The following is a 19,346-nucleotide window of genomic DNA, read 5'->3' as shown; positions in this document are numbered from 1 at the left end:
GATCAGCTTCTCCATTACTGAAAGAACAAAAGGCTATTTGGATTTTCGTAGGGATTGCATTAACTTTATGGGTGTTTTGAAGAATAGTGCCATCTTAACAATGTTAATTCTTGTATTACGTGAGCATGGGATGGTTTTTCACTTACTTAAACCTTTACTTTCTTTCAGCAATGTTTTGTAGTTTCCAGGGTGTAAATCTTTCATCTATTTGGTTAAATCTATTCCTAAGTATATTATTATTTCTGATACTGTTACATATGAAATTGTCTTCTTGAATTTCCTGTTTGCATTGTTCATTGGTTTAGAAACACAACCAACTTCTGCGTGTTAATCTTGTACCTTGCCATTTTGCTGAATTTGTTCATTAGCCCTAACAATTTCTTTGTGGATTCTTAAGGATTTTCTAGATATAGTATTATATCATCTGCAAATAGAGGTATTTCACCTCTTCCTTTCCAGTTTCTTCTATTTCTTTTCCTTGTTTAATTGCTCTGGCAAAAACTTTTAGTGCAATGTTGAGTATCAGTGGTGACAGCAGGCGTCCTTGTTTCTGATCGAAGGGGAAAAAGCTTTTAATCCATCATTTATCTTGTGTGATGTTAACTGTGGGTTTTTCACGTATGGCCTTTATGACGTTGAGGGATTTCCAATCTATTCCTAGCTTGCTAAGTGTTTTTATCATGAAAGGGTGTTGAATTTTATCAAATGCTTTTTTTTTTTTTTGCATCAGTTGAGATGATCATACAGGTATTTCCTCATCTTATTATTGTGTTGCACTACATTGATTAATTTTCTTATGTTGAATCACTCTTGAATTCCTGGAAAAACCCTACTTGGTCATGGTGTCTAATCCTCTTAACATGTGATAAGATTCAGTTTGCTGGTATTTTGTTGAGGATTTTGTATTTATATTCCTAATGGGTATTGGCACATAATGCAGGTTTTTCCTTCTGCTATCTGCATCTGGCTTTGGTATCATGAAATGACTTATGAAGTGTTCCTTCCTCTTCTGTTTTGTGGAAGAGTTTGAAAAGGATAGATATTAATTCTTCCTTAAATGTTTGGTAAAATTTATCACTGAAGCATTTCTGACTCTGGAATTTTCTTTGTTAGGAGGCTTTTGATTACTAATTCAATGCTTTTTTATACATCTGTTTAGCTTTTCTATTTCATTTTGAGACAGTTTTGGCAATTTATGTCTTTTAAGGAATCTTTCCCTTCCTAAATGGATAATTAGGTTATCCAATTTTTGACATATAATTGTTTATTCTCTTATAATCTTTAGTTCTGTAAGGTTGGTAGTAACAACCTCATTTCCATTTCTAATTTTAATTGGTTGCATTGTCTCTTTTTTTGCTTAATCCAGCTAAAGTGTTATCAACTGCGTTGATCTTTTCAAATGAACAGTTTCTTGGTTTTGTTGATCTTCTCCATTGTTTTTCTATGCTTGGTTTCATTTGTCTCCACTTTAATCTCTATTATTTCCTTCCTCTGTCAGTTTTGGGGTTTAATTTGCTCTTATTTTTCTAGTTCCTTGAGGTCTAGTAGTAGTAATGTTAGTGGTTCAGTCGTGGCTGACTCTTTGTGATCCCATGGACTGTAGCCCACCAGGCTCCTCTGTCCATGGGGATTCTCCAGGCAAGAATACTGGAGTGAGTTACCACTCTCTTTCCAGAGGATCTTCCCTACCCAGGGATCGAACCCGGGTCTCCTGCATTGCAGGCAGATTCTTTACCATCTGAGTTACAGGAAAGTCCTTCTTTAAAGTGTATAGTTAGGTTACTCATTTGTAGTAACAAGTGGTGGAGGCCATTCAAATATTCTTTCTGCCCCTTTCTTTCCCCTCCTTCTGGGACTCTTATAATGCATATGTTGACATGGGGTGCCACAGGTCAGTTAAGCTCTGTTCATTGTTCTTCACTTTTTTTTCTTCATACACCTCAAACTGGATAATTTCAATTTGCCTATCTTCAAGTCACTGATTCTTTGTTTTGACTGCTTTGGATCTGATGTTGAATCCCTCTGGTAAATTTCTCACTTCAATATTTACTTTTCAGCTCCAGAATTTTTATTTGGTTCCTTTTAATAACATCTATCTTTTAATTAATATTCTGTATTAGTTCATACATCATTCTGGGTTTAGTCCTTCATCCATGGTTTCTTTTAGCATTTTGAGCATATTTAAGACACCAGATTTAAAATCTTTGTCTAGTAAGTCCAATGTCTGGACTTCTTCAGGGACAGTTTCTGTCAAATTCTTTTTTCGTTGTTTGTTTGTTCCTTGTGAATGGGCTGTGATTTCCTATGCCTTTTTGTTATTGTTGAAAACTGGATGTTGAATATTATAAAGTGATAACTCTGGAAATTCACTCTCCTCTGCCCCGTAGGATTAGCGTTTGTTGTTTGTTTTGGCTACATCCATCCCTTTGTTTAATGACACTTCCCATCTCTTTTTGCAAAAACTATATATTTTTTTGTTGTAGGTTCACTGTAGTCTCTGTTCCATTATCTTGGCAGCCAGCCAACGATCTGATAGCGATTTCCTTAAACGCCTGGTGCCCAAATGAATAAGGTACAACAGAACAAAAAATATTTTCTCGTCATTTAGAGACCAGCTCTGAGCTGGGACTCTTCTTCAGTGCTTAGCCAGGCTGACTACAACTACATTTTAGCTTTCATCTTAGCTTGTCACCTGTTTGTGAAGAGTCCAAAGATCAACCCGAGGTGCAAACCTAGGGTCCTATTGTTTTTGTGTGTGTGTGCATGCATTCAGCCCTCAGCATCTGCATTGCACTCCAGATCCTGTGGTACAGATGGAAGCCTTTCAGAGCCTTTGTGTTTTCCTCTTCAGCCTCCTCTTCCCAGGCTTTTTGGTCTGTCTGCCGTTTGTTCCTTCCATCCCCCCCTTACCCCCATTGGGCAGTGTATGTCTTTAAATTATTTCAACAGACACTGCCTAGGAAGCAGCTCCAGTCTTGAAAGACTTTCAAGGGGGTGCAAAACAAAGGCAAATGCCTACGCCAATCCCTCAAGAAGCTACCAGGCAGATCAAAAGGGACAACCACAATTCTTTGAGAACAAAGGCTCTGTTACCCTTTCTTCCTCCAGCAAAACACACCAAAAATGCAGGCCACTGTTCCTGCACCCACCACTGAGCTGGGGAGAAGGAAACGGTAAGCAGGTGAGCAAAAATGCCACAGCACGTTCTGAGCAAAGATTAAGAGTCTCTTTTTGGGGTAAGCAGTCCCCTGGTTGCTTTACAGTTTTGATTAGATTCCAGGAAAAAAGTCAATTTTGACAGTTTCTGCCAGCTTCATACGTGTTTCAGTGGGAAAGACTGATCCTTGAAATTCTGTACATTTTAAAGCTTATTAAAGTGCTGTTTCACCAATTTTTTTTTCTTTTGTAGGTTGCAATTTTGGTGCTATATCTAAGCACACTGTACCTAACCCAAGGTAACGAAAGTTTTCTTTATGTTTTCTTCTGTTTCATTATTTTACTTCTTATGTTTAGCTCTATGGTCCATTTTGAGTTAATGCTTGTGTAGAGTGTGAGAGAACAATCTAAATTTATCTTTTTGCATGTGAACATTCCATTGTCCCAGCATAATAAGTTAAAGAAAATGTATCTTTTCTCCATGGAATTATCTCGACACCTATTTTGAAAATTAATTAGCTGTAAATGTATGGGTTTATTTCAGGACTCTATTCTGTTCCATTGCTTTACTGTCTATCTCTGTGCCAATACCACACTTTCTTGATATCAGTAACTTTGTAGCAAGCTTTGAAATTTGGAAGTGAACGTCATCCAACTTTATCGGGCTTATTCAGAATTGTTTTGTCTATTCTGGCTTGGTTGGATTTCCGCATAAGTTTTAGGATTAGCTTGTTAATTTCTGCAAAAATATCTCCTAGGATTTTGACAAGGATTGTGTTGAATCTATAGATCAACTGGGGGAAATGTACCATCTTAAAAATATTGTCTTCTGCTCCATACCCAAGAACTAGCTCTCTGTTTATATAGATCTTTTAAAATTTCTCTCAGGCACCTCTTTCCTCATCCATTTGCTTTTGATCCCCAACATCCCCAACACTGCAGGGCTCCTCTGACGGGCCAGATGCTCTGCTGAGAACCCTAGCCAAGGAAGGGCAGGAGGCGTTTCACTGAGAACTCATCAGAGACAAAAGTAACATCTAGAGGGTCTTGGCAGGAGGGCTGGGTTTTACACATATGTGACTGAGACTTGGAGCCCTCTTTTCACTGTTACCCTCATAGAGCGGATTTATTTCAAGAACAATGGCTAAATATAAAGGGAAAACAAATAAACAGCTAAACTATAACAACTACAGTATCAAATAAATTACAGTAACAAATAAACAGTTACTTTAACTGTCCTCAGTTAAAGTAACACAGAAGAGGTAGGATTATCCTGCTTAAACGCTCATCTTGGCTTATTTCAGGCACTGAACCAATAAGGCTCTCATTCAAGTACGTGATAATGATGTCATAGAATTTTGTAAATCTCTTCCTCAAATTAGTCTCCCTGGTGGGCTGATCTGATTCTCCCAGCCATCGATCACATTATAGCTGTTTGAGGCAAGAGGGGTGCTTGGGGTTTCCCTAGCCACAATTTCCAAGACAAGGATTCAAGCACATGTGATGGATTTGAGGGGTGATCCCAGGAAACACTTGCATGGGAGTGGGGAAGTGAGGCAGAGCAGGAAGCCACTAGAGAGCTCTAAGGAACACATTACTACTATGGCAACTTAGAACTTTTTTTTTTTAATTGGAAAATAGTTGCTTTGGAGATTCCTGGTGGCTCAGTGGTAAAGAATCCACCTGCAATGCAGGAGATGTCAGAGATGTCAGTTTGATCCCTGGGTCAGAAAGATCCCCTGGAGAAGAGAATGACAACCCACTCCAGTATTCTTGCCTGGAGAATCTTATGGACAGAGGAGTCTGGCGTGCTACAGTTCATGGGGTCGCAAAGAGTCAGATACGACTGAAGGGACTTAGCACACATGCATGGTTGCCTTACAATACTGTGTTAGTTTCTGCTGCACAATGGAGTGAATCAGCTATATGTATACATATATCCCCGCCCTCTTGGAACCTCCCTCCCACTCACCCCCCATTCCACCCCTCTAGGTCCCCCAACATGGTCACTACGGAGCACCGAGCTGAACTCCTTGTGCTATACAGCGGCTTCCCGCTAGCTATCTATTTAACACACAGCACTGTGTATATGCCAATCCCAATCTCTCAGTTCATCCCACCTCCGCTCCCCCTGCCCTATGCCCACATGTCCGTTCTCTACACCTTTGTCTCTATTCCTGCCCTGCATATAGGTTCACCTGCCTATAGGTTCAGTTTTCTAGATTCCACATATATGCGTTCATATATGATGTTTGTTCTTCTCTTCCTGACTTCATTCTGTCTGACAGTCTCTAGGTACATCCACATCTCTGCAGATGACCCAATTTCATTCCTTTTTATGGCAACTGAAACTTAATCCAGTTAATTTCTCCAAACCATAGCAGATTAAGGAACGAGGAAGTCCGGGTTGTTTCTTCGCTAGGACCCCATGTGTCGTTAGCAGGGGGCTGCTTCCAGGAGCACTTCAGCTGCCCAACGGTGTGTACCTGCAGCCAAAATAAGCCTTCAGGCTGCTGGCTACAAGTATAGGCAATGAGAACGTCTCAGTGCCTAGAGCTGAGGGGGTGGGGGCGAAGCTCCGACATCTGTTACAAAGCGAATGGCAGCAACTGCTGCCTCCTAGCTTCCACCCTGTACTTCTTCCTCTTATCAGAACCGCAGTGTAATTCTGGTCAGCAACATGCCCAGCTAACAGACCACTTCCCAATCTTGCTTGCAGCTAATGATGAGATGTTTCAAATGGGGCTTCTGAGAGCACCCTTTGGCCCTCCTACTCTTCCAGTTCCTCCTTTCTCCTGCCTGAAGTATAGATGTGATGGCTGGAGCTCTGGCAGCCATTTGGAACCAAAGAGAAAGGTCAAGAAAATCACAGAGAACTTGATGCTGATATCACACGTTATGAAGCAGTATCAGCAGCTACTTGCCTTCAGGCTTCACATTACACAGGTGAATAGGCTTTTAAGTAATTCAGCCCAGTGGTTGTTCTCATACCATCTGAATGTAACCTCTAACTACACAGGGTTTTAAAGGACTATCAAAAAGAAAAAGGGTCTTACTGTATACCCAGATTGGTAGAACAAGTTATGCCAGGTACATATAAAAATACTGACAAAGTCTAAATGAACCAGAATGAGAGGTTTGTATTAATAATTTATGAAACGTTGATATCAGGGAATACTCCACAGATATTAAAGTGGGGTAATTTCTTTGTATGTAAAAGAGATGATATAGAAATAGATTCCTATATCATTTAAAATCAAAAGGTATAATAGATCAAGTGAGAAAATCAAGCTTTGTGAGTATAAGTACCACGTGCAATTTCAGAGTCATACCTTTGTAGGGAGGTGCCTCATACTTTTAAAATCCTTTACGTTTATAGAAGCAAAACAAGACTGGAGCACTTCTGTTTGGGGTCCTGAGCTGCTGCACAAGAACTCTCAGCACCCTGAGGCGGCCATCCTGTGGGGAAGCCCAGCTGCACAGAGAAATCAAGTGTAGGTTTTCTGGTCAGCTGCCCTGTTTTTGAGTCACTCTGACCCAGGTGACCATACTTTGGCCACCCCATGCGAAGAGCTGACTCACTGGAAAAGACTCTGATGCTGGGAAAGATTGAGGGCAGGAGGAGAAGAGGTAACAGAGGATGAGATGGTGCGATGGCATCAGCGACTCAATGAACATGAGTTTGAGCAAACTGCAGGAGATAGTGAAGGACAGGGAAGCCTGGTGTGCTGCAGTCCATGGGATTGCAAAGAGTCAGATACGACTGAGCAACTGAACAGCAACAATGACCCAGCTGCCAGACCTGCAGGTGACCCAGCCATCAGATATTCCAGCCCTCAGCTGTTAAGTTGCCCAAAGCTTTCAAATCTTTCCAGCACTGGGAGTCCCCTGGTAGTCTAGTGGTTAGGATTCAACGTTTTTACTGTCATAGCCTGGGTTCAATCCCTGGTCGGAGACCTGAGATCCTTCAAGTCACACAATGAGGTCAAAAAAAAAAAATCTCTCCAGTTCAAGTTCCAGACACTATGGGGAAGAAGCAATGTATCCCTGCTGTATCCTGTCCAAATGTCTGACTCACAGAATCCATCATCATGACAAACTGTTTAAAGTCACTAAAGAATGATAATAATAAACAAAGAGAGGGAATGTAACTTGCCATTCTGCCCCCTTCCTTTCTCCTGCTCCCTGGAATATGGGTACTGTGGTGGCCATCTCGGGCAAGGCAGACCAGGGTAATATCCTAAAGATGGCCCAGAATCAGGAGAGAAGGAGCCTGGGTGCCTGAATGCCCTTGTGGAGTACCACTCAACTCTGGACACCTCGGTCGATCTACACTGTGACATGTGAGGGAGAAAAAAAAACACAAAACTCTTATTTAAGCCACCATGAACTTAAGTTCCTGTTACATGCAACTGAACCTGTATTTGAACTAAGACAGATACAGATTTGCATGTGGAGGCAGATATAGACATAGAGATAGGGCTTCCCAGGTGGCGCAGTGATAAAGAATCCACCTGCCAAAGCAGGAGAAGCAAGAGGTGCAGGTTCGACCCCTGGGTTGGGAAGATCCTCTGGAGTTGGAAATGGCAGCCTGCTCCAGTATTCTTGCTTAAAGAATTCCATGGACAGAGGAGCTTGGCGGACTTACAGTCCTCGGGATCTCAAAAAACTGGACACGAATGAACACACACACAAGATACAGATGCAGAAACAGTCCTGACTGATGGACAGATGTCCTTCCGGGACTTGTTATGGAAGAAAAAGGTTAAAACTGACACAGGCAACTAGCAATCTCTATCAAGTGCTAGAAACTAAACTATACAAATTGTATTACTCAGGGCCTGTTACCAACAGTATTATTCCAGTTGCAGTAGGAGGAAACCAAACCAAGCAAGTTTCGTAAACCTAGGAATGCATTGTAGCAGGTCAAAGCTCAGAAAGGAATTCCCTCCCTCTGCAGTGGGGCTCTCTCTCTGCTGCATCTGTAGACTGCAAACTCCCAATTCACGAGTTCTGCAGTCAGCGTGGAAAGGAAGAGTTTCCATGGACTCCAGCCAGAAAATTCCCAGGGAATTATCTGCATTGGCTTGGACTGAATCACAGACCAATCTATGTGCCAGTCTGGGGTCAAGGAAGGCTCAGCTTAAGTCACCTGGCAATCCCTATGCCGGTTACTGTGGCCAGAGGGAGGGATGCTCTGATGGGGTAATTGCCAACCCATCTCTGTGGTTATCATCAAAAGAAGGAGGGTTGGGTATAGAGTTATGCTGTGTAGGCAGTAGTCATCACATATACCAATATTATTGCTGAGGACTGAATTACACACACCTCCCCTGCCCATTCATAGCTTAAAGTCCAAATTCCCCATCTGATACTATCTGGAGATAGAGCCGTTGGGAGGTAATTAAAGTTAAATGAGGTCATAAAGGGTGAAACCCAAATCTTATAAGACTGTGGCTTTATAAGAAGAAGAGACACCAGAGTTCTTGCCCCACCCTCTCTCTCTCTACCACTCCCCTGCCCCCTTGTGAAGACTCAGAAAGAAGGTGGCTGTCTGCAAGCCAGGGAAAGAGCCCTCACTCAAACCCAACCATGCCAACTTCCTGGCTCAGACTTGATCTCAGACTTCCAGCCTCCAGAACAGTGAGAAAGTAAATTTCTGTCCTTTAAGCCTGACCCACTCCCCATCTATGGTATTTTGTTATGGCAGCCTGAACAGACTAAGACATATTTCTCTGTATTAGTCAAGATTCTCAACAGAGAAACAGAACCCTAACACAATTATTAATAACAAGATTGTTTACCTTTTTAAGGAATTCACCATCTAACAGGCATTGTATTAAGCTATCACTTTTAATTTCCCCCATTTTTAGACTCAAGGAAATGAAGGTGCAGGAGATTAAACAACTTGCTCAGGATCATTGGGTTGGTAAGTGGTCGAGTCAGGGTTGGAACCTGAGCTATCTAGCTCCAAGTGTTAATAGGACTATATCTAGTTGGTATGAATTTTTAATTAAAAATTTTTTTGTTTTTTGTTTTTTTTTTCGCCCATGCTGCATGGCACGCAGGATCTAAGCTCCCTGACCAGGGGCTGAACCTGTGGCTCCCTGAAGTGGAATCAAGGGGCCTAACCACTAGACTTCCAAGGAATTCCCTATGTTGATTTTTATTTTTTTAAGTTTTCATTCATTTATTTTTGGCCACATTGGGTCTTCATTGCTTTGTGTGATCTTTCTCTAGTTTCACTGAGTGGGCCCCACTCTAGTTGCGGTGCCAAGGCTTCTCATTGTGGTGGCTTCTTATGGCTCTAGGTGAGAGGCTTCAGTAGGTGTGGCATACGGCCTTAGTTGCCCTGTGGCATGTGAGATCCTCCCAGAGCAGGGACTGAACCCGTGGCCACTGAATTGCCAAGCGGATTCCTAACCACCGGACCACCAGGGAAGTCCATTTTAAAAAATGTATTTGGCTGTGCCGGGTCTTAGTTGCAGCACATGAGATCTTCAGTCTTCTTTGTCGAATGTGGGCTCTATAGTTGAGGCATGCAAGATTTAGTTCCCTGGCCAGGGATCGAACCCAGGCCCCCTGAGTTGGGAGCATAGAGTCTTAGCCACTGAACTACCAGGGAAGTCCCCTGTATCGATTTTTATTAATTTTTATTTATTTACTTACTTTTGACAGTGCTGGGTCTTTATTGCTGCATGGGCTTTCCTCTAGATGTAGCGAGCAGGGGCCACTCTCCTGTTGCAGTTTTGGCCCTAGGGTGAGCGGGCTTCAGTAGTTACAGCTCCCAGACTCTACAGCGCAGGCTTAATAGTTGTGGCACATGGGCTTAGTTGCTCCGAGGCATGTGGGATCTTCCCAGATCAGGGATCGAACCCGTGTCTCCTGCATTGGCAGGCAGATTCTTTACCCCTGAGCCACCAGGGAAGCCCTCCTGTATTGATTTTTAAAGTGATACATCGCTTTTGGAATCTGAGGAACATAATAAAGCTGTCTTCATATTTGAAATTAAAAAAAGGAAGGTCACCAAGCATCTATCTGCATGCTGGGGAGAAGGCACAGCAAGAGGGAAGGCATTAAAAATATAAAGAGATGTGAGTAGTGGTCCTTCCAAAGATGCTGATCAAGAATGATAGTGATACTTCCTGGCAGTCCAGGGATTAAGACTCAGCGCTTCCATACCAAGGAGCACAGGTTGGATCCCTGATCAGAGAATTAAAATCCCACACGCTCAGAGCGGGGGGAAAAAAGGATGAGTGCAATGTCATTTCCTTCGGGTCAACTAGTCAATTTCACAGGCGTGAGGGTTAGAACCACTGAAGCAACATGTGCTCGGGGGTTTTTCCCAACACCAAGAGTGTGTCACATGACCTAGAGGGGTGAGGTGGAGGGTGGGAGGGAGGCTCAAGAGGGGAAGGGGTATGTGTATACTCATAGCTGGTTCACGTTGTTGTACAGCAGAAACCAACGACATGGCAAAGCAATTGTCCTCCATTTAAATATCAAAATTAAAAAATTCCGTGGTGGTGCAGTGCTTAAGAATCTTCCTTGCAATGCAGGGAACACGGGTTCTATCCCTCGTTGGAGACCTAGGATCCCACACGCCGCAGAGCAAATAAGCCAACACACCACCATTACTGAGCCCGTGGGCCACAAAAAAAGACCCCGCATGCCACAACTAGGAGCTGACCCAGCTAAATGTATATATACATATATACATAAAAGAACGTATCACGGCCAAGAGAAACTTGAGACTCCCTGAGGCTGCGTTAATAGAGGCGTGGTGCCCAGAGCGAGGGAGGTGAGTCTCACTACAGAGGCCATACCTGCAGTCTTTGTCCAGTTCATTTTAAGAACACTGGTGAACTGGAGTATATTCAAACAGGCAACCAAGATGTTGGTGGGCAGGGGTGTGAAGAGGGTCTGAAAACCACGGGAAAGCAGAGGTATTTAGCTTGAAGAAGGGAAGATTCAGATTGGAGGATGTGAGAGCTGACCTTTAGTTCCAGACCACCGCAGTCACAGTTGCCTAATTAAAGTAGATGGTGAGCTTCCGGTCGCCGGTGGTATGCAAACCAAGGCTTGGCCACCTGTTGATGTGGGCGCATGGTCGGATTGATTGAACGTGTGGTTGGACCACAGGGCCATGGAGGCTCCTTTCATGTTGAGTGTCTGTGGGGCTCTGATTTTTGGAAAGACGTGGGAGGGCTTACGCTAGAAGGAGAGTGTCCTGAATTGAATGTATCTCTCTGAAATTCACATGTCGTGGCCCTAACCTGTGCAGCGGTATGGAAGTCATTAAGGACTGGACTGTTGTCCTTCCAAGAAGAGGTGCCAGGGAGCTCCTCCTCTCTCCCTCTCTCCATGGGCACCAAGGAAAGGCCATGTGAGGACCCAGGGAGGAGGCAGCTCTCTGCAAGCGAGGAAGTGGGTTCTCGCCAGGAGCTGAATGGGTTGGCACCTCGAGCTTGGACTTTCCAGCCTCCAGAACTGTGAGAAATAAATTTCAGTTGCTTAAGCCCCTGGGTCTGTGGTATTTGTCGTAGCAGCCGGAGCTAAGACAGAGAGTCCTGCAGCAGCTACGCTAACAGGGCTGAGGGGGACCCTACTGGGGTCGCTAATAGGGTTGATCACCTTCTCCCTCCCCTGCAGCCTCCGATCTTTCTCAGTTAATAGAATAGAACTTCCTCACTGTCGACAGTCTCACATCCATTGGGAAATGGACATGCAGGAGTAAACGTAAAGCGCTTGGGACCATGCTAGGTGTTGAGTATATGACTGACTTAAAGAGTTGTTGTTAGTAGTGTTGATAATAGAATTTAGGAGTAGTGCCTTTTTACTTTTTCTGCTTTCTAGCACTAACTTACTCCTCTCCTGGAATTGTGTCCCCATCTTTTCTGCCTCTCTCCCCAGAGGAGTGCATGACTCTGTCCTAAGTCAATGTACTTTATTCCCATTAGTTAGTCCAGTCAGAATATGTGACCCGTGCATGCGTGCTAAGTCACTTCAGTCGTGTCTCACTCCTTGCAGCCCTATGGACCATAGCCTGCCAGGCTCCTCTCTCCATGGGATTCTCCAGGCAAGAATATTGGAATGGGTTGCCATTCCCTTCTCCAGGGATCTTCCCAACCCAGGGATTGAATCCACATCTCTTACATCTCCTGCATTGGCAGGCGGATTCTTTACTAGAGTCAGTAAGGCTCCATGAACCTTTTAATGAGACAATTAGAGCAAAGACTCCAGGCTTGGAGCAGAGAGGATGGGCTACTGCAGACAGCTCATGGCCACAAAGAGAGAACTTGCCACAGAATGGAGTCAACACACAGGAAATGACCAAGAGATTAACTGAGTCATCAAGAGTCAGAACGCCTGGATCCAGCTGTGCCTGAAAGCCAGACATTTTAGTGAAATGAGACAGTAAGTTCCCTTTTGGTTTCAGCCAAAAGAATCCATTTTCTTTCACTTGAAACTGAAAGAGTTTGACTGTGTGCCTTAAAAGTACATAACTGTGTGTCTTCAAGTGCTGCAATGATTGTACAAAGTGCCATGGGAGCAGAAAAGAGGCAAGTACCAATTACATGCCTGGAGTCAGGTGGAGGAAGTGTCCAGGGAAGGCTTCACAGAGGAGGTGGTCACTTGAACTGGAGTTGGAAGGAGGAAGAGGAGTTCACCATGTTGAAAATAAGAGAGGCCATTCCAACGGTTTTCGAAAATGTCATTGGGGAAACCAAAAGTACAATTCTAAATCACCTAACAGACAATGAGAAATGGAAAACATCTTGAACTTAAAGATACAAAAACTACATATTGAAACTTGTAGGTTGCAGCTAGAACAACACTTAGAGGTAAATGTGTAGCCTTAAAAATTCTTCAATTAGGAAAGAACTAAAGCTATACAGGAATGTCTCAAACACTCCTCTCGAGAATTTGGGGACAGAGCAACAAGATAAAAGCAGAAGAAAATAAAAGAAGGGAAACAATCAAGATAAGAAGAGACTGAAAAAGGAAGGATGCATGTCCCCAGCAGAGACACAGGGTATTCAGGGAATAAGAGCCCTGGTGTGGGTGGACAAGAGGGAAGTGGTCAAGCCATAGACTGGAGAGGAAGGTGGTACATGGAGCATGGAAGGCTCTCAGCAGGATGAAGGGCTGGGGCCACACAGGGCCCTTGGAGACCATCAGCACACAAGGGGCTGAGATGCCTGGGCCAATTGAGAAGGAGAGAAAAATCCACGCGGATGTCAAGTTCAGTTCCACAGAAGAGCCAGCCTCTGTAGCCACAGCTGCCCAATGACCACTGCCACCTTGGCACAGGCTCACTTCCCATTTAGGGAGGGACTTCCAGACCCTCTGGCAGTCTCTTAGGAGCTCTGGAAGGATGGGGGAGCTGGGGCTCTCCACCTCGGTGTTTAGACATTTGGGCTGGATAATTTTCTGTTGTGGGACTGTCCTCTGCCCGGTAGGACATTGAGCAGCCTCCTAGGCTTCTTGATGCCAGCAGTGAAAACCAGAGGGGACCACTGATATGGTGCTGTGGTGGGAGGGGAGCTGGACCTCCAGTTCTACTAGTGATGTCTTGGTGTGAACCCCAAACCTTAGGGTTGAGTGACACTTCCTATTTTTTTGGCTGTGCTGGGTGTTGGTTGTGGCATGTGGGCTTTCTCTAGTTGCAGCGAATGGAGGCTACTCTCTAGCTGCAGTGCTCAGGCTTATTGCAGCGACTTCTCTTGTTGCAGAACACAGGCTCTAGGGCAAAAGGGCTTCGGTAGCTGTGGCTTGTGGACTCTACAGTGCGCGTTCAGTCTTTGTGGTGCACGGGCTTAGTTGCTCTGAGGCACGTGGGATCTTCCTGGACCAGGGATCGAACCCGCGTCCCCTGCACTAGCAGGCAGGTTCTTAACCACTGGACCACCGGGGGAGTCCCCACCTCCACTTTGGACTCATCTCAGGAAACAGGCATTCCTGGCAGCCCCAAGTCAGGCTGACCTACAGATAACAAGTCCCTTTTGGCCTCAGACCCCACGTGTGACTCCTAGGACTTTGCTTTTCCCTCCGGCATCACCTCCTATCTCACTCACCTCATACTGTGTGCCCAGCCAGGCCAGGCTGTTCCCCCAGGACCTCACCTGTGCTGTACCCTCCACCAGGGGCCTTCTTGCCCCACCATCTCCTGGGAAACTGTTCCTCATCCTTCAGATTTTGATGGAGATGTCACCTCCTACAGGAAGACTTCCTTGATGTCCTAGGACCAGGTGAGTTGTCCCACCTCTGGGCCCATGCCTCCCTCACTGTGCAGTGGACCACACTGCATTACTGGGGCTTGTCTACTTGACTGCAAGTTCCACATGGGTAGGAATGGGTCTCTGATCCCCCAGGAGCTAGAACCTTCCTGGACTCAAGAAAATGTGATTCAAGTGAATCAGCGGGTGAATGAACATTCTGGGTTAGCCTCAGAGGTCATTTCCTGTCCTCCAGCTCCTTCTAGAGCCTGGGCAGGAGTGATGGGAAGTCCCCATCCTCCTTAATCACTCTGATGGGTGCCAGGCTCCTCTGATGCCTTCCAAGGTACACAGCTCCCCACCTGAGCGTGGAAACTCTTTTTAGACCCCTCAAAGACACATGACTCTTTCCATTTTATGGCATTCGTGGAAGATTCCAGGCCAATGACCCTCTAAAGGGCACACCCACTCTTAATGGGATCACCATGCATGCATCCTGGGACTACCTATCCTCAGAGTCATCTCTCCTCCCATCATTTCATATCTGCCTCCGCTGAGCCCAGTGAGGTGGCCTGGCAAAGAACCTCTCCAGGCTGCGAGGATGGAGTCAGGTGACCAAGGAAAGGCCAAGTTCTCCTCTGTGAATTGGGGGGAAGAATGGCTGAGGAGAAGGAGCTATGATGTTCAGGGTCCAGACAGTCTCCCCCACCTCCACCTCGCTCCAACCATCTTAGACCTGAGCCTGGTTACTTCCCTGAGACCCACCTGCAAATCTTGGTGTCCGGCTGAGAGGGCCCTTATCTCTCTGGGGCTGAAGTGGGAGCAGGTTGGGGACACAGGTGTGCTCGTATAGCTGTGCACAACACACAGAACCGCAGTAGGACTTCCCTGGTGATCCAGTGGTTAAGACTCTGAGCTCCCAATGCAGGTGGCCTGGGTTCCATCCCCGGTCAGGGAACTAGATCCCATATGCTGCAACTGAGAATCTGCATGCTGCAACTAAAGATCCCCAGTGCAGAAAAGAAGATCAAAGATCATGCATGCCACAACCAAGACCCGGCACAATAGTCAAATAAACAAATATTTAAAACAAACCAACAAGAAAACAGCATCAGGTGGCATGATTGGGACTCGCTGTGTGCCAAGTGCCAGTATCTTATTTAGTCTCCCAAATGGGTCCAGGAGGCAGCTGCTATTATCACCCCACCTCACAGATGAATAAACTGAGGCACAAAGAGTTTAAGTAACTCATTGCTCAGATGGACAAGTTATGAAATGAAAACAGGAATTTGAGCCTGGACAATTGGCTAACTACCACTCCGTCATCTTTCTCACTAATGTCCATGCACGCCCCTGTGTGTATATCTGAACAGATCTCACATACAAGTGCACATGGAATCACCCATGTGCAAAGCAACCCGAGCTCACAGAGGTAGATTCCCATGTATCCAGCGACGCATCACATGTGGTCATGTGGGCCAGCGAGGACTCACCCCACTTGTTCACACTCCCTCCTCAAGCACATTTACCCACAGGCATGCACATCCCTGTTCACAAGGCTGAACAGAAAGCATGCAACATTCCTATCCACCCACTTTCACCAGCGTGCTGGCACACACACATTGTCACGTGAGCACAGGCACATACATGTGTACATGTGCACACTTGGATATAAGCAAATATTTATTGAACATCTACTATGTCCCAGACACTGTGCTGGGGATATAATACTGATGAAAACAGAGTTCCCATCTTCCCAATGTGTGTAAAATGGAGAGGGGGTGTGCAAGCATAGACATGCACACACTGTCATCAGTGTGTGTCCTGGTTATTGAGTCTTTTCTCTGCAGAGGGGTGTCCTAGGTAGCTCAGATGGTAAAGAATCCACCTGCCAATGCAGGAGATGCAGGTTTGATCTCTGGTCGGAGAGATCCCCTGGAGGAGGAAATGGCAACCCACTCAGTATTCTTGCCTGGAGAACTTCATGGACAGAGGAGCCTCAGGGGGCTACAGTCCATGGAGTCCCAAAAAGTCAGACATGACTGAAAGCGACTGAACATGCACACACTCTGCAGAGTTGAGCCCTCCCGTGCTTCAGAGACTGAGTACCATTGCCCGCACGTGCACACAGGAGTAGACCCTTACCTCTCTGCTGGAGCCACAGGGTACAACCTGAGTCTTGGCAAGAGGTGGCTGTGCTGGGGGCGGAGAGCAGCCTTATTTTCAGCACCTTCTGTGGTCTGAGGTTCTGCAAGTCTCTGTCAATCCGACTGAAACTAGACCATTTTCCAAGTGACAGATTTACATACATTTGCAGACATGTGCATACTCCCACGTGTGTGTGTCTATGCACACGTGTGCCAGTCACCCCCAGTTCCCCCAGGGCCTCCTTCCCCACCAAAAGCCTCTATCCCAGAGCCCCCAACCTCCTCCTCTTCCCTCTTCTTGCACCTGAGGGAGCCGTGGCCCCGAGACACCTGGGGCTTCCAAGTGGCTGCACACGAAGGGAGGAAGGGCTGCAATGACTCGACTTCCAGGCAGCTGTGGTGAGTTTCTGCAAAGACTCCCTTCCTCAAAGTGGCTCCTATTTACTGAAAGTTCAGGCTGCCGTGGTTTCCCCACATTCACATGGGGAAAAGGTCAAACTTGCAAAAAATATTTACCAAGAATCGTCCATTAGTCAATCAACAAGCATTTACTGACAGGGGCAGCCTGCATGCTGGGCTGGGTGCAACAGGGAAAGAGGGTGAGGAAGAAGCACAGGGCTTGTCTTTCAAAAGTCAGGCACCATGAGGGAGCTGTGGTTAGCCATGGGGGTGAGGGGGAGAGGGGTCCAGGCAGGGGAGATGTGAGCACAAAATCTGGTGGTGGGAAAGCATGTCCTGGTGAGACCAATACAAAGGCTCTGTGGTTTCCACCCCGCCAAATCACAACTGAAGGTGTGCTGGTCAGCCATCAAAAAGCAGAAAACAAAAACTCAGTATGTGGTGTTTGACGCTTTCTGTGGTGTAAATACTCCCACCTGGCCACTTTCCAGCTACCAATGTGATGTCATGGTTCGCTGGGTTGAGTCAAGATGACACAGTTGCTCTTGGGAGCTGGTGGGAACTGGCCTGACACCCACTGGTCCACTGTCTTCTCTTCCCAGGGACACAAGGAGGATGCAGCCAGGGCCTTGATGCCCAGGGCAGGGCAGGAGTCCCAGTTTGAAGGGCTCAGGGATGAGAACCAAATCATTTGTTCATCCTTTGATGCGTATCCTGTTATGTCCTTTCATTGAACTCAGCACCCACCCTGTGCTGAACACTGGGCACCCCAAGGTGTCTCAGATCATCCCTACCCATGCTGATGGAATAGCACAGGTGTGAGGCACCCAGAGGAGAGACAGCCAACCAAAGCCTGGGGAGCCAGAGGACTTCCTGGAGGAGGGGGCATCTAAGAGGAAAGGCAATGGAGTGAAGCAGTGAGTAAGGGGAACAGAAGAGTATTTCCAAGCAGGGGAAACAGCATGTGCAGTGACTTAGCAATCTCATGCACTTCTTGATTAACCCAGAAAAAGCATCTTGTTTAGTAGACTTCTTAAATGAGCCAGTGCTCTTTCAAGTGCTACACAAGTCTTCATTCACGTCATTCTCTGATGACCTTATGGGGTACTTACTACTTTTAGCCCCTTGTACGGATGGGACAATTGAGATGAAAGACATTCAGTCAACGTGCCTCCCCACTGTGCTACCACTAAGCATCTGAAGTGGGTGTGGCTTGGGGAAATTTTAGGGAGTACCCAGACATGGCAACCAACTGTAAATTTACTTTGGGGGTTAATTAAATGTCAGAGTGTGGGAAGTGATCAGTTCAGCTAAAGCATGCTGCCCCAACCCCCTTCACACACAATCCAGAGGACAGTGGTGTCCGTTGTGGAATTGTTTACCAAGGATGTCCAGCAGTCAGTCAACAAACCTTTGCTGGCATCTTCATGTCTTAGCCCAGCCCAGCGCTGGGATGTTTGGACTGAGCCCTTGTTCACATTTTGTTTTTATTCTTATTTGTTTATTTCACTGAGCACTTCATTGGAACCCGGCCCCGGGCTGAGGGCTAGGAGACACAGAAGAAATACATTATAGTTCCTGCCCTCAAGGGAGTCTAGTAAGAGAAACAGGAGGAGTCATTTTCTGTATGTTCAAAATATTCCACTATTAAAAACAACAAATAAAACTGACGATCATAAGTGATAAGAAAGAAATGTGCATGAAAGAGGACCATTCTGCCAGGTGTTCAGTGAAAGGATATGGGGAAATGCCCAGGATAACTGGATCTTAAAAGAGGATGTTTCATCTCCAGTGACTAGGGAACGGGAAGGGGGCAAGTTGGGAATGACTGCTGGTGGATTAGGGTTTTTTCCCGAGGAGGGGTTTGGTGGGCAATAATGGAATTAGATAGTAGTGATGGACTCAACATTGTGAATATACTAAAACTCAGTAACTTGTATATTTTGAAGTGTTTAAAATGGAGTATTTTATGTTATGTGAATTGTATCTTAAAAAAAAAAAAAAAGCCGTTTCAACCAGGAATCTTGCAGTTGCAAGTGACAGAACTAGCTTTCTAAAATGGATTTACTGGCTCATAAAAAGAGGTTTTTTTTTTTTTTTAAGTTCAACTACACAGTTTCAGGCATGGATGGATCAAGGTGCTCAAGTAATTTCTTCAGATTGGAGGGCTCCACCTCTGGGATCTGGTTTCTTTTGTATTGGCTTCATTCTCAAGCAGGCTGAGTGAAACTCAGTAGTTCCCTTCCTCCTCCTCCCTGCAAAATAAGTTCTCAGAAGTCCAGGCTTATAACTTACCAGTTTAACAAGCACAGAGGAAAGACTAGATCTTTTTTCTAATGGTCTCAGCGAGCATATCAAGAAAGACTCTCATTGGTCAGTTTGAATCACATGCCTATCCCTGAACCAATCACTATACAGCATGGGG

General features: G+C 45.4%; 1 protein-coding gene across 1 annotated transcript in view; it reads right to left on the bottom strand.

Moving 5' to 3' along the window:
* The window catches only part of IL21R (interleukin 21 receptor), a 60,193-nt gene extending 43,270 nt beyond the window's left edge, over window positions 1-16,923 (bottom strand). Inside the window, exons 1-2 of the mRNA XM_005224816.5 lie at window positions 16,827-16,923; window positions 16,521-16,651 (exon numbers count right to left, since the gene is read on the bottom strand). The gene's annotated coding sequence lies outside the window, so the exon portion shown is untranslated. The remainder of the gene's footprint in view (window positions 1-16,520; window positions 16,652-16,826) is intronic.
* Window positions 16,924-19,346: the final 2,423 nt, after the last annotated feature.

This window comes from Bos taurus, chromosome 25 (genome assembly GCF_002263795.3).
Source record: "Bos taurus isolate L1 Dominette 01449 registration number 42190680 breed Hereford chromosome 25, ARS-UCD2.0, whole genome shotgun sequence".
In the NCBI taxonomy this organism is placed as follows: Eukaryota; Metazoa; Chordata; class Mammalia; order Artiodactyla; family Bovidae; genus Bos; species Bos taurus.
This window is presented reverse-complemented; position numbering and strand designations above follow the sequence as displayed.